Raw genomic sequence first — 12,315 nt, forward strand, 5'->3', positions numbered from 1 at the left:
ACCCAAACCAACATTTAAAAATATTTCTTCAATTAGCAGACGCTTTTAAAACCAATGGAGCTTCTCCTGAGGCAATACGTTTAAGATTATTTCCTTTTTCCCTCAGAGATAAAGCCCTATCATGGTTAGATTCCCTTCCACCCAATTCCATTACGACTTGGGATAACCTTAGAAGAGTTTTTCTTGCTAGATATTTTCCCCCGAGTAAGACCGCCGTTCTTCGAAACCATATAACTAGATTTACCCAAAACCAAGGAGAATCATTGTTCGAAGCTTGGGAGAGATATAAAGAGTTGTTACGAGCATGCCCACATCATGGCTTAGAAAATTGGTTAATCATTCAAACCTTCTATAATGGACTTCATTACAACACAAAGATGACCATCGACGCTGCCGCAGGCGGTGCTCTGATGAACAAACCTTATCCTGAAGCTAGTGCCCTCATCGAAGATATGGCTCAAAACCATCAATCATGGGGAGTCGAACGAGCGACAGTAGAGAAGAAGGAAGCCCAAGGAGGAGTGCATGAACTAAGCTCTATAGACATGATGCAAGCTAAAATGGACGCATTAGCCCTCAAAGTCGAGCATATGTGCATAAACCCGAATACTATAGCCGCAGTTTCGTCGGATTGTGAGATATGCGGAACCAAAGGACACCAATCTGCAGAATGCAGTCTATTAAACGAAACCCACTCTGAGCAAGTGAACTACACCCAAGGGAACCCATACTCGAATACCTATAACCCTGGATGGAGGAATCACCCGAACTTCTCCTATAAAAACAATAACCCTATCTAAAACAATGCACCTCCGAGACCTAGTTATCAAGCCCCTAGATCAAATCAACCTATGCAACCTGTGCCACCAAAGCCGAGCCTTGAGAAAATTATGGAAAATTTTATCACCGCTCAAACCCAACAAAACAAGGAGTTCATGAACCAAAACATTCATGTTAACGAATTGATTACTCAGTTAGGAACCAAGGTTGACCAAATAGTTACTCATACCAAGATGCTTGAAACCCAGATCTCTCAGGTAGCTTTAAACCAAGCCCCTCAGACTACACCTGGAGGACAGTTCCCTGGACAACCTCAACAAAATCCGAGAGGACAAGCCAATGCCATTACCCTACGAAGTGGGAACGCTTATGATGAGCCACCAAACCCTAGATTGAGTGAACCTGAAACTTCTAAGGAATGTACCAAACTCACGGACGAAGTAAAGGAACCAGAGGAATCTGAAAAACCAGGAAGGTCGAGAAAAAGGAGAAGAACCTAAAGATAAAACTTACGTACCACCCCCGCCATATAAACCACCTATACCATATCCGCAAAGACTCAAACAAAACCAGATCAATAAACAATATCAAAAATTTATTAAAGTTATAGAAAAACTTCATGTAGAAATCCCTTTCACAGAATCCATCACCCAAATACCTTCTTATGCAAAGTTTCTCAAAGACATCCTTACCAACAAACGTAGACTTGACGATCCGAAGCCTTTGGAATGTAATGCTATTTCCGAGGACAAATTAGCAAAGAAAGATAAAGATCCTGGAAATTTCTCCATTCCTTGCCTTTTGGGTAATCATGTCATCGAAAAAGCTTTTCTAGACTTAGGAGCTAGTGTAAGCTTAATGCCTTTAGCGGTTTGTGAGAGGTTAAACTTAGGAGAATTACAACCCACTAAGATGTCCCTTCAGTTAGCCGATAGATCTGTTAAATATTCGATAGGCATTTTAGAAGATGTTCTTGTTAGGATAGGTCAGTTATTTATCCCTACTGATTTTGTTGTCATGGACATCAAAGAGGACAATGATATACCAATCCTTCTAGGTAGACCATTCTTATCGACTGCAGGAGCCATCATAGATGTCAAGAAAGGAAAGTTGACATTTGAGGTAGGTGACGAGAAAATAGAATTTATACTTTCGAAATTTCTTATGGCACCTGTGATGGGAGATTCGTGTTATGCCTTAGATATCATTGATGAATGTGTTAGAGAATTAGAACAAAAAGAAATTATAAAAACAATTAAGTTACCATCAACTCTCATAAGGGAAGATGATGACTTTAAGAAACCCTGCATCGATGATAACCTTTACGAATGTTTATCCCTTACCCCAGATCCTATGCCATGCCCTAAGAAACCAACCTTAGAACTTAAGGAACTGCCTAAGAACCTGAGATACGAGTTCCTCGATGAAAAGATGAATTGTCCAGTTATAGTTAGTGCTACCTTGAGCCAAGAGGAGACGAACCAACTTTTAGACGTTTTACGAAGATATCCCTCAGCCTTAGGATATAATATATCTGACCTGAAAGGTATAAGCCCATCCATATGCATGCATCGGATTTCGCTCGAAGAAGATTCAAAACCCTCTAGGGAACATCAGAGAAGAATAAACCCTATAATGAGTGATGTTGTTAAAAAGGAAGTTCTTAAGTTACTTGAGGCAGGTATAATCTACCAGATTTCGGATAGTAAGTGGGTGAGCCCTGTGCATGTAGTACCTAAAAAGGGAGGCATCACAGTCGTGCAAAACGATAAAGGCGAACATGTAGCAAAACGTTTAGAAGGAGGATGGCGGATGTGTATAGATTATAGAAAATTAAATAAAGCAACTAGGAAGGATCATTTCCCTTTACCATTTATAGACCAAATGCTAGAGCGTCTAGCCAGACACTCTTACTTCTGCTATCTAGATGGATACTCTGGATTCTTCCAAATACCTATCCACCCCGAAGATCAAGAAAAAACTACCTTTACATGCCCTTATGGAACTTTTGCCTACAGACGGATGTCGTTCGGCCTCTGTAATGCCCCAGCTACTTTCCAACGCTGCATGATGTCAATCTTTGTAGATTACCTAGATGGTATCATGGAAGTGTTTATGGATGATTTCTCGGTTTGCGGATTTGATTTCCACAATTGTCTTGCTAACCTTGAGAAAATCCTGGAGAGATGCGTGGAGGTGAACCTCGTGCTAAACTGGGAAAAATGTCATTTCATGGTAACCAAAGGAATAGTTTTAGGACATATAGTTTCCGAAAAAGGTATAAAGGTAGATAAAGCTAAAATAGAAGTTATAGAAAACCTAAAACCACCAAAAACCATCAGAGAAGTCCGAAGCTTTCTTGGACACGCTGGATTCTACCGGCGTTTTATTAAGGACTTCTCCAAAATAACCAAACCTTTAACTGGACTTTTAATGAAAGATACTGAATTCATTTTCGATGAAAAATGTAATAACGCATTTAATCTTTTAAAACAAGCATTAGTATCTGCACCCATTATGAGACCACCTGATTGGTCAGAACCTTTTGAGATAATGTGCGATGCTAGTGATTATGCAGTTGGAGCCGTTCTAGGACAAAGGAAAGATAAAAAATTACATGCCATTTATTATGCCAGTAGAACCCTAGATGCTGCCCAACTTAACTACGCAACAACTGAAAAAGAATTACTCGTTGTAGTTTTCGCTATAGACAAATTTAGATCTTATCTAGTAGGAGAAAAAATTATTGTTTACACCGACCATGCTGCCATTCGTTACCTATTAAGTAAAAAAGATGCCAAGCCCAGGTTACTCCGATGGATTCTATTACTACAAGAGTTTGATTTAGACATAAGGGATAAAAAAGGCACTGAAAATGTAGTAGCCGATCACCTTTCTAGGCTAGAACATCTAAAGCCTGAACTAGTACCCATAAACGATGATTTCGCCTATGATAGACTGATCGCTAGAGTAGAAACCATTGAAGATAATAACCTAGATCCTTTTGAGCACTCCCAAAATTCCTTAGCAATAAGTAACGTACCCTGGTATGCAGATTTCGTTAATTACCTAGCTGCTGATATAGTACCCCCTGATCTTGACTACCACCGCAAGAAGAAATTCTTCCACGATGTGAGAAACTTCTATTGGGATGAACCGCTCCTTTTCGAAAGGGGTAAAGATGGCATTTTGCGCCGTTGCGTTCCAGAAGAAGAGGTAAATAATATTATCGAGCATTGTCATTCTGCACCCTATGGTGGACATGCGAGCACCTCTAAGACATACACCAAGATTCTTCAAGCTGGCCTATTCTGGCCTACCATGTGGCGTGATGTCTATGCTTGCATTGTCAAATGTGATAGATGCCAACGCACTGGAAACATTTCAAGACGTGATGAAATGATTTTAAGAAACATTCAGGAAGTAGAACTCTTTGACGTATGGGGTATAGATTTCATGGGACCTTTTCCACCATCCTTAGGAAATAGGTACATCTTAGTAGCTGTAGACTATGTGTCTAAGTGGATTGAAGCTATAGCCGCACCCACCAACGACACTAGGGTAGTAATCAAACTATTTAAAAACTATATATTCCCTAGATTTGGAACACCACGTTTAGTCATAAGCGATGGAGGATCACACTTTATATCGAGAATATTTGACAAACTTTTAAGAAAATATGGAGTTAGGCATAGAGTAGCAACACCGTACCACCCACATACTATTGGCCAAGTAGAAGTATCTAATAGGGAGATAAAACAAATCCTAGAGAAAATTGTTTCTATTTCTAGGAGAGACTGGTCTCAGAAGCTTCAAGAAGCATTATGGGCCTATAGAACCGCTTTCAAAACCCCTATAGGAACTACTCCTTATCAACTAGTTTATGGAAAATCATGTCACTTACCATTCGAATTAGAGCATAAGGCCTATTGGGCCATTAAAACTTTGAATTTAGACTACCTAGCCGCTGGAGAAAAGCGTACCCTAGACATTCATAAATTAGAAGAGCTTAGGCAATCTGCCTACGAGAATGCAAAAATATATAAAGAGAGGACAAAAGCCTATCACGACAAAAGAATAGTAAAGAAAAACTTCAATATAGGCGATTCTGTTCTCCTTTTGAACACTAGGTTACGACTCTTCCCTGGAAAGCTACGTTCAAGATGGATTGGTCCTTTCGAAGTATCCAAGATTCTGAGATCCGGAGCCGTAGAAATCAAGAACGATACCTGTAGTCCATTCATTGTAAATGGACAAAGACTGAAGCTCTACGAAGGAGGAGACATTCCAGCATACTACTCGAGCCACACCCTGATTGATCCACCAATCCCTACTACTACAGGTGTATAAATTCTAATCGTCAAGCTAATGACGTTAAACAAACGCTGCGTGGGAGGCAACCCATGGTTTTTCTTTCATTTTACTTTTTCGCATTTATTTAATTTTATTTTTATTTAATTTTATTTTGCATTAAGACTAAGATTTGAATGGTTTGTATTTTCAGGATCACTTTCTTAACTTTTACCAGGATGCAGGATTTTGATGACATGCATGTGGCCTATAGAGATAATGCTCAAAGGGAGCGTTACATCATTTTGTATCAGCTCCCTATGGCACCCACACGTTATCTTGACCAGCACTGTATGGAGGCACCGGGTATCGAGCCTAGTATCCGATTCCTTGGCCACCAGCTTCACTGGGACGAGTTTGCTGATGATTTGAGTAACACATATAGGAACCTGACTTTGGAGTTCCTGAGTTCATTCGACTATGACCCATACTCTGGACCAGATGGGTATGCTGCTTTCAGGCTTTTCGAGGTTGAGTACTCCTTCATCCAGAAAGAGTTCGGCGACTTATTGGGTTTCTAGACTACTCCTGATGCTATCCCGGAGACACCTATGGGATATTTCCTGGGTAAGGAGGTTGAGAAGTTTTGGAGTGACATATCAGGTGGCGGAAGCCAGGATCCATCTATGCAGCTGTCTCATGTCATACATAACCCCGCCTTCAGATACTTTCAAATGATATTAGCACATTCCTTCTTGGGAAGGCCGGATGCAGAGACACTACTGAGTGAAGAGGAGATCTTCCTACTATTTTGTGCATCCCAGTCTCGCCCAGTAGCATGTGGGAATTTCTTGTTATACAGTCTCAGCGGTATCTCTAGATCTACCGAAGGAGTCATCCATGTTGGCGAAATCATCACGCAGATTGCTGTCGCTTTGGGTTTGTCTCGCAAGTTGTTGCATCTTCGGACCTACTGTGGGTACACAACCATGGACATCGACTTCTGTTTGACCAGAGGATTGATGAGGAGAGCCTCTTTCCACCCATGTCAGTTCCGATTGCTAGTCGACAGCGAGGCCATCCATTACTTCACACTGCCAGACCCTATGATGACCAGTGTGCATGATCCAGCGAATTGGAGTTATGCTCTAGAGGGCCAGGGAGATACCGTTGAGGAGCCGAGATCGCCACCCATTGCTGAATACACACCTACACCGCCATCTCCCAGAATCACTGTTTTCTCTAATAATCTTTCATTGCAGACACCCGACATCCGCACTCAGATTGCCGAGTGTCGTAGAGAGATCGTAGCGCTTAGACAGGAGGTGACTGACCTTATTTTACAGATGGGAGTGTCTGATCTCAACCATGCTACTGAAGCCGACTGTCTATATCAGGAGATCGCAGAACTCAAGCAAGAAATAGCCATGCTCCATGGTTCCTCTCAGGAAGATGACATCTCCACTACATGATCTCACCATTTAATCTTATTTTATCTCATTTTTTACATTTCTCGTATTTACATAACTCATCTTATATTATCGCATTTGGAATATTAGATAAACTACATTTATACATTAGTATTTCTATTTTTTTATCTATATATGTTTTATATTTATTTTAGTTGCATTTTAATTTTTCAGTTATTTATTTATTTTATATTTAATTTTTGTTTTTGTTTTTGTTTCAGTTTCACTTTTTTATTTTTGTTTTTACTTTTATAAAAATTATGCAAGTCAAAGATACTAGGAGAATCACAAGACAAATGCTATCCAGACCCCTCAAAGCCAAAAGACAAGAGAAGCCCGCCATAGGACCTGTGGCGCCCGCCACAGCGTCTGTAAATGGTCGGGGCAGAACCCCTTTCTTCACCATTTTTTGCAACTTACAACCTCCCAAACCCATTTTTTTCACCTTGGAAAAACATCCTTGAACCCACAAAAAGCTCATACTTTTCTAACCACCACATCACACAAATCATTATTCCACTTTCCATTTTCGATTTCATCCGTAGGATTTTATAAAAATCCAACCTTTTTCACAAACCACTTCATCTTCTTCATCACTTTTCAAGAGCATTCAAATGGAGTTTAACGGATTCATTCTTCGAGGAGGAAAACCGGGGGATCGACAAAGACAAATTATTGAACAGTTGCAAAATCGGGAAATCCTCCCGACAAGGTATGTTGACGAAGACTGTCTCTACACTTTAGGTATCTATCATAGCATATTTCATTTATTAGATAATTTAGGTTTGCATAATTTCTTTTCCAATAAAGAACCTACCTATGAGCGGTTGACAATTGAATTTTTTAGTTCCTTAATTTATATTGTCAACCCTAACACTGCTAGCACAGTTGGTACTGTCAAATTTAGAATGTTTGCTGTTGAATACCAATTCAGTACCGACGAACTAGCCAGCTTGTTAGGGATCCCTCATGGGGAAGGTGCTATTTGTGAGGCCCCTTTGGATTCCGAATGGTCTGTTGAGGTATTTTCCTTCTGGGAGCGTTTATCAAACACTTCCATAAACTCTTTTGAAGGAGTTCTTGCCTCAACTATCCATAACCCGACCATCGGAGTTTTTAGATATCTGTTGGCATGCACTATTTTTGGCCGGGAGAATCCAAATAAGGTTAATGCTAGAGAGCTTCTATTTTTACAAGGAAGCCTCACAAATAGACGTATTAATTCGGTCCCGTTCATGCTTGCTCATATGATTTTAACTGTGAATAAAGCGGGACCGATTTCTTTTGGTGGATTGATTACATCTATTGCTCGGGCGCTTAACCTGAACGATGAGATGGCTACCCTAAACCCCTTACCTCCTCGCACAATTAACCTAAAATTTCTGAGAGACATGAAATTGTGCCGCTCGAGGAGAGAAGGAGGCTATATGCTTATGGTTCATGGTGTAGCCATTCCGTCTGTTGTTTTACCGTGCACTAGACGTACAGATGTACGAGATGAAAGGAATTGGACCTACGATTTAGACGCTCCACCTGTTTTAGGTCCTCTTCCTCCTAACATTCCTGATGAGGCGGGACATGACACTGATGATGAATATGATCGGAGAGAGAGATCTCCCGTACCACATGTGTCCCCCCATCATCCTTCACCACCACACACCGCACAATCTTCTTCTTCTGCAGGTACCACTCATGGCTTCTATATTACAGAGGAGATGTGGCGTGACCACCTGGCTAGAGAGCAAAGACGTGACGACCTACTCTCTACCCTCCAGCAACAAATGACGGATAATAAGAACTTCATGCAAGAATCGCAACGGAGGTCAGACAGGTCCTATGACACTGTTCTACAGTCTCTGCTTACGGTTACCAATACACAAGCCCGTCAGCAACAACACCACCAGCAACACATTGCTCTCATAGAAACACTCAAGGTACCATTCTAGGTCACCTTCGAGAGGTGAGGACCGCTCAGGATGCCCTGATGGCAAGGATGGTTCAGAGAGATCGTCGTCGTACCCGATCCCGTCGTCCACCTCAGGATGGCGAGGGCACTAGTGGTCAGCAATAGGTTGCCAGGTAACTCTTCCTTATCTTATTTCGAAACATTAGGGACAATGTTCGATTTAAGTGTGGGAGGAGACTCTATCGTTTTTTCTTTATTGCTTTTCTCGTTTATCGCTTTTTCTTTGCTGTTTTTAGATAGTTTATTTCCTTTTAGTTGTTTATTTTGTTTTTTGGTATAATGCATGAGTCTGACGAGTCACCAAATATAGTAGATCTTTAGTACAATCCTACCTCCCCATACCTTTAGCCCCACCAAAATTTTTTTGCAAATGAAAATAGTGTTATTCCGAAAGTTTTCAGGTTTTAAGGACATGTTTTGAGTAAGGATGCGGTGACTTGGGAGAACTTTGCGAAACATCAGTATCTGTTTTAGCACCATAAGCTTCGTAAATATAGGAATCATTCCCGAAACCCCATTGTCGCATACGCGAAAAACAACCGGCGGGAAAAAGACACAGAGCCGCCACCGTGCGTTATTTATCCCAAAGGAGGGAAAGGAAACGCTCGAAGTAAACCTGGAAAGGAAATGGTCTAACGACCAGAGATTGCAAGGATCGGGAGTCGGTTACGCAAGGGGAAGGTATTAGCACCCCCTCACGTCCATCGTACTCGACGGGATCCACGCTCAAAAGAATAGAAAGAGGTTGCTAAATAACTGCTCAAAGAATGCACACACTGGAATAAAACACAGATGGAAGAAGACGGGAGAAGGGATATGGGGAACGTGCTCGCTAGGACATCGCATCCTATGCATACGTATCTTCTCTAACCAGAGGAAGAATCAGAGCACTCGTAGCTCGGCTAACGCACGCCAAACAGATCGCTAAACGAAGACGCTGAGACGTCAAAGCAAACACACAACTGGAAACGGAATGCCAATCGCTGGTCTTACATCCAACTCCACAAAAGAACACAGGAAATCGAAGGCCAATCGCTGGTCTTACATCAGACTCCGAACACACACACAAACGAAACAGGAAACCGAAGGCCAATCGCTGGGCTTACATCAGACTCCAAACAAACAAACACAACCGGGAAACCGAATGCCAATCGCTGGGCTTACATCAGACTCCAAACAAACAAACACAACCGGGAAACCGAATGCCAATCGCTGGGCTTACATCAGACTCCACACACACACGCAAAACAGAAGGGTCTCGATTGCAACTAGGGCAAGAGAAAGGGAAGGTCTCAATCGCAACGAGGGCGAGAGAAAAGAATTAAATGTTAGTCATCAGTCAAACTCGACAAGACATCGCATCTCGTGCCTACGTATCTCATCTGAACATGAGAATCAGAGTTGTCGTAGTTCGGCTAAACTATTTCTATTTGTTTTGGTGTTTTTTATGTGGATGACGTCACTACACAATCTACCGGATGCTCGACCTTTGGAGACTTACTCACCTGTAGTAGAAGGAGTCAACGTGTCCTTAAGAGGGGATCAAGTTTGTTTGTGTTTTAGGAAAGCTCACGCAAGAAAGGAAGTCCTAGACGAAGGAACTGTGCTACCTTAATTGACATGCAAACGAGAGACTATGCGAAGTCTAGCAATCCTATGGGGATACAACAAGAAAGTCTCAAGAGAGAGCAACAACGGGAAATGGAATGCCAATCGCTGGGCTTACATCCAACTCCAAAAACAGATGGGAAACAGAAAGCCAATCGCTGGTCTTACATCTAACTCCACGAAACAAAACAGGAAACAGATAGCCAATCGCTGGTCTTACATCTGACTCCTCAAGCAAACAGATATACTAAGTAAACAAGCAACCAATAACACACGCTATATGCAAACAAGCGGCTCATACAAGGCTAGGCTTTAGTCGAGGGGTCATATCAACCTCGACAGACAAGCCAATACTGTTATGGGTGTTCAGGCTCTTAACCTCTAACATTGAGAGTTAGGGTGAGCAGATGAAATGGGAAATGAGGATTAGACCTCATAGCTCTTAACCCTGGCCGGGGTGAACTTGAATCAAATAAGGTGTGGGAGTCCAGAATGAGGAACTCTATTCCACATGACTAACTCTATATACAAGATTTTGGGTGTTTATTCAAAATGCATCAGCATGTAGTGCGAGCAAGATGAAAGACTCAACTGAATAGCAGGGGATGGATTGCACATCCCTTCTATCTGCCAATTGCCTCTTCACTTAGGAGGACTTGAAGTACATGGCACAAATATAAACAATCACAGACATTGCCTCTTAAGGAGGACTTCAGCCAAATGCCTGCCAAACAGAAACGATAGGGCTTCTAGACTACATGGAGTTAGAGGATGATTACCTAGGTGGTATGCCAACCACAAGCAAAGCAAAGCAACTCAAGCAATGAGTTAAAGCTACTAAAGTACCTGTAAGAAAATCAAACAAGTCAATATTCACATTCAGACAAACCAAACAGACAGTCAACAGTGATACAACCAATATACACAATGCAAGTCAACAACTCAAGTGAGTTCATCACCAAGGAACCTACAACACAAGAAAGGTTAGTGGACAAAGAATTTTGCATCTCAATTCATGAGATCAACATCAACCATCAAGACTAGAAGCTTGAACCTGAAATGCAAAACTCAAAAGATGAGTACAAACCACTAGCACCAAGGCTAGGGTCAAAGGCAAAGTAAAAAGTCAAAACAACAACCAATATTCAACATGAAGCATATTTATTCAAGTAAGAACATGTCCTAAAAAGGACCAACCCTAAATTAAATGGCAAAGTCATCTCATGAGCAAGATATGGCAAAGGCAATTACAAAGCTCACAATTGGACATCAAGAATAACAATTCCATATTAAAACAGAAATGAATCAAACAATCATGAAAAATTTTATTTGCACATAACATGTCAAACACAATCATCATGCCAAAAATTAGAATCAACAGAGCTCATTTGACCTAGAAATGAAAATGCACAAGATCAACATCAAATTGTGTGACACACATTGTCACACCTAAAGTTCATGTGCCTAAAACAGAAATGAAAAATGCTAAAAATGCACAACCAAGCCTCAAAAATCATGCAACATGTTGGGAATCAGCACACCAAATTTCAAATCAATTGGCCAATGTATGAGCATTTCACAATAGAATGAATGAAGCATGTCACATTTGCATATATGTCCAAAGAACAATTCACCATTCAAAATCCAGAAATGATAAAATCAGGAAATGGACATTATAAAATACTAGACATCAAGATGAACATGTAGAAAAAAAATTGCATTCAATTTGGACTTGTTTTCAATTTATTATGATTTTTTTGAAGTACATGAATAAAATGAAATAAAAATGTGAAATAATTGGAAATGATATTGAAATGAAATGAGAAAAATGCTACAACCATGGTTCGAACCGTGTGCACTCCAAAACAACCGCGTTTTGGTTTTGGAAAATAAAATGGATTTAAAGATGCGCACGCTGGGAATCGAATGGTGGTAATGCTCGCTATACAAAACGACGCCGTTTTGGCTCATGAGTCCTAGGGTTTTCAGACGGTGGCGTTACTATTCACGCACGGTGGTTTCCACCGTCTCCTACCTTGAGACAGTGGTTGCTATAGTAACCTCAATGAGTTTTTTTCCAGAACTAGGCAAAATACATATGGCTGGACTCGTCTTGAAACCAGGAACACAAATCTACCATTATTTAATCCTAATTCTCCATGAAAAATGCAAATCGATTGAAAACATGTTCATGCATCAAAA

At 40.9% G+C, this 12,315-nt stretch overlaps 1 non-coding gene across 1 annotated transcript; it reads right to left on the reverse strand.

Moving 5' to 3' along the window:
• Nucleotides 1-215: 215 nt before the first annotated feature.
• On the reverse strand, nt 216-322 carry LOC127098738 (small nucleolar RNA R71). Its single transcript, XR_007793438.1, has one exon. It is a non-coding gene; the product is annotated as a small nucleolar RNA R71 (small nucleolar RNA).
• Nucleotides 323-12,315: the final 11,993 nt, after the last annotated feature.

The sequence above is a fragment of the Lathyrus oleraceus genome, chromosome 6, assembly GCF_024323335.1.
Source record: "Lathyrus oleraceus cultivar Zhongwan6 chromosome 6, CAAS_Psat_ZW6_1.0, whole genome shotgun sequence".
NCBI lineage: Eukaryota > Viridiplantae > Streptophyta > Magnoliopsida > Fabales > Fabaceae > Lathyrus > Lathyrus oleraceus.